Source organism: Hylobates moloch, unplaced genomic scaffold (genome assembly GCF_009828535.3).
Source record: "Hylobates moloch isolate HMO894 unplaced genomic scaffold, HMol_V3 SCAFFOLD_11, whole genome shotgun sequence".
Taxonomy (NCBI): domain Eukaryota; kingdom Metazoa; phylum Chordata; class Mammalia; order Primates; family Hylobatidae; genus Hylobates; species Hylobates moloch.
The window spans coordinates 17,992,528-17,995,959 of NW_026652286.1; positions in this window are offsets into that span (position 1 = coordinate 17,992,528).

The window sequence follows — 3,432 nt, forward strand, 5'->3', positions numbered from 1 at the left end:
CTGTTCTCATGATAGTGAATAAGTCTCATGAGATCTAATGATTTTTAAAAAGGAGAGTTTCTCTGCACAAGCCCTCTTCTCTTGTCTGTTGTCAATGTGAGAGATGGCTTTCACCTTCCACCATGATTGTTAGGCCTGGAACTGGAAGTCAATTAAACCTCTTTCTTTTGCAAATTGCCCAGTCTTGGATATGTCTTCATCAGCAGCATGAAAATGGACCAACACAACTGTAGTAAGTCAAATAGCATGGTATTAATATAAAATAGACACATTAACCAATGGAACAGAATAAAGAGGCCGGAAATGAGCCTACACATATATGGTCAATTGATTTTTCAGAGACATTATTCATGGCACTGATGTGCCATGAATACAAAATGAGAAAAAGACATTGCGTTCAGTAAATGGTATTGGGAAAACTGGATATCCACAAGAGAAAAAATGAAATTGTACCCTTATCTCACACTGTATAAAAATTAACTCAAAATAGATAAAAGACTTAAATGTAAAACCAAAAACTGTAAAACTATTTGAAGCAAACATGTCATGTCATATCCTTGATATTGGCCTGGGTGTTTTTTTGAATTTAACCTCAAAAGTGCAGAAAATAAAAGCAAAAATAGACAAACAGGATCAAATCAAACTAAAAAGCTTCTGCACAATAAAGGAAGCAGTTAACAATATGACAAGACAACCTACAGATTGGGAGAAAATATTTGCAAACCATACATCCAATAAAGGGCTAATACCTAAAATACATAAATATGTAATTCAAACAACTGAATAACAAGAAAACAAACTAATTAATGAATGAGCAAGAGACCTTAATAGACCTTTTTCAAAAAAATATAAATGGCCAGCAGAAATATTAAAAAATGTTCAACATCTTTAATCATTAGGAAAATGCAAATTAAAACTACAATGAGATATCACCTCACACCTATCATAATGACCATTATCAAAAAGATAAATTTTGGTGAGGATGTGGAGTAAAGTGCACTCTTACATACTGTTGGTGGAAATATAACTAGTATAGCCATCATGAAAAACTGTATGGAGGTTTCTTAATAAACTAAAAATAAAATTACCATATCATCTAGCAACCCCACTTCAGTATTTACATGAAAGGTTTGAAATCAGTTTGTCAAAAAAAAAAAAAAGTCTGCATTCCTGTGTTCAGTGTGGCTCTATTTACAATTGCCAAGATATAGAATCAACCTTGTGTCCATCAATAGATGAATGAATAAAGAAAATGTGATATATATACACACAAAGTAATACTATTAAGTCTTTAAAAAGAAGAAAATTCTGCCATTTGCAACAACATGGATGGAATTGAAACAATATTATGGTAAGTCAAAAAAGCCAGGCATGGAAAGATAAATACTCTGTGTTCTCACTTGTATGTAGGATCTAAAACAATTGAACTCATAAGAGAGTACAGTGGTGGTTACAGAGGCTGAGACATGGGGAAAATGGGGAGATGATGGTCAAAGGATACAAAGTCTCAGAGAGGAGGAATAAGTGAGTTTTTGAAATCTATTGCACAGTATGGTGGACATAGTTAATAGTACACTGAAATAGCAATTTCAAATTGCTAATAGATTTCAAATGTTCTTACCACAAAAAATAAATATTTGAGGTTATGAATCTGTTAATTGGATTTATTTCATATTTATTTCATAAACTGGATTTAAATCATAATATCACTTTGTATCCTATAAATATATATAGTTGGAAAAAGTCTGTATATTATAAAATTAAGAATGATATTACATTGATTGAGGTGTGATATATCTGGAGCTTTCAAGTGCTCACATTTTAGGATGTGATTTAAAAAACCTCATATCTTAGAATTAATGGTTGTTTGATTAGTGATGAATTCTGTTAATTCCAAAGGCATCCAGCCCCACCACATATAGTTCTCATACCCATTTTATAAGAAAGGTGCTAACTACATGTTTTTAAAAAGATAAGCATTGCCCAGAGAAAAATCCTTACCAAGGCTCTTGTGGTTCAAAAAGTAACTGTACATAAATTTATTTGTGTATTTGTTTACTGTTTTTTCACAATAAAATAAGCACATTTATTGGAAATTACTTTGTTACAGAGTAGGGTTTCTTTAGAAGCAGGAAGAGGAAATGCCCATACCTGAATTTAATAGTAAAAATAACGAGCCCGAACTTTATGGTTAATTTCAATAACACTGTCAGAAAAGAAGAGAAGAAAACCAGTAGGCAAAATGGTTTCTCACATATACTGCAGACTTCACCTGTAATGAAGAAGCTGGTTTCTTTGGTAATTCTGCTTCAGTGAAGTTCTCACATGGTGTCTGGAATTGGTGGTTTCTTGGTCTCAGTGACTTCAAGAATGAAGTCGCGGACCCTCGCCATCAGTGTTACAGTTCTTAAAGGCAGCGTGGCTGGAGTTTGTTGCTTCTGATGTTCGGATGTGTTCAGAGTTTCTTCCTTCTGGTGGATTTGTGGTCTTGCTGGCTCAGGAGTGAAACTGCAGCCCTTCACAGTGAGTGTTACAGCTCTTAAGGTGGCACGTGTTGAGTTGTTCATTCCTCCAGGTGGGTTCGTGGTCTTGATGGCTTCAGGAGTGAAGCTGCAGACTTTTGCAGCAAATGTTACAGCTCATAAAGGCAGTGTGGACCCAAAGAGTGAGCAGTAGCAAGATTTATTGCAAAGAGCGAAAGAACAAAGCTTCCACAGTGTGGAAGGGGACCCGAGCAGGTTGCCACTGCTGCCTCAGGCAGCCTGCTTTTATTCTCTTATCTGGCCCACCCACATCCTGCTGATTGGTCCATTTTACAGAGAGCCGATTGGTCTGTCTTACAGAGAGCTGATTGGTCTGTTTTGACAGGGTGCTGATTGGTGCATTTACAATCCCTGAGCTAGACACAGAAATTCTCCAGTTCCCCACTAGATTAGCTAGATACAGAGTGCTGATTGGTGTATTTACAAACCCTGAGCTAGACACAGGGTGCTGATTGGTGTATTTACAAACCTTAGGCTAGATACAGAGTGCCAATTGGTGTATTTACAATCCTTTATCTAGACATAAAGGTTCTCCAAGTCCCCATCAGATCAGCTAGACACAAAGCGCAGATTGGTGCATTTACAAACCTTGAGCTAGACACAGAGTGCTGATTGGTGCATTTACAAACCTTGAGCTAGATACAGAGTGCCAACTGGTCTATTCACAATCCCTTAGCTAGACATAGAGATTCTCCAAATCCCCACCAGATTAGCTAGATACAGAGTGCTGATTGGTGCATCCGCAAACCCTGAGCTAGACACAGGGTGCTGATTGGTGTGTTTACAAACCTTGAGCTAGATACAGAGTGCTGATTGGTGTATTTACAGTCCCTTAGCTAGACATAAAGGTTCTCCAAGTCCCCACTAGACTAAGGAGCCCAGCTGGCTT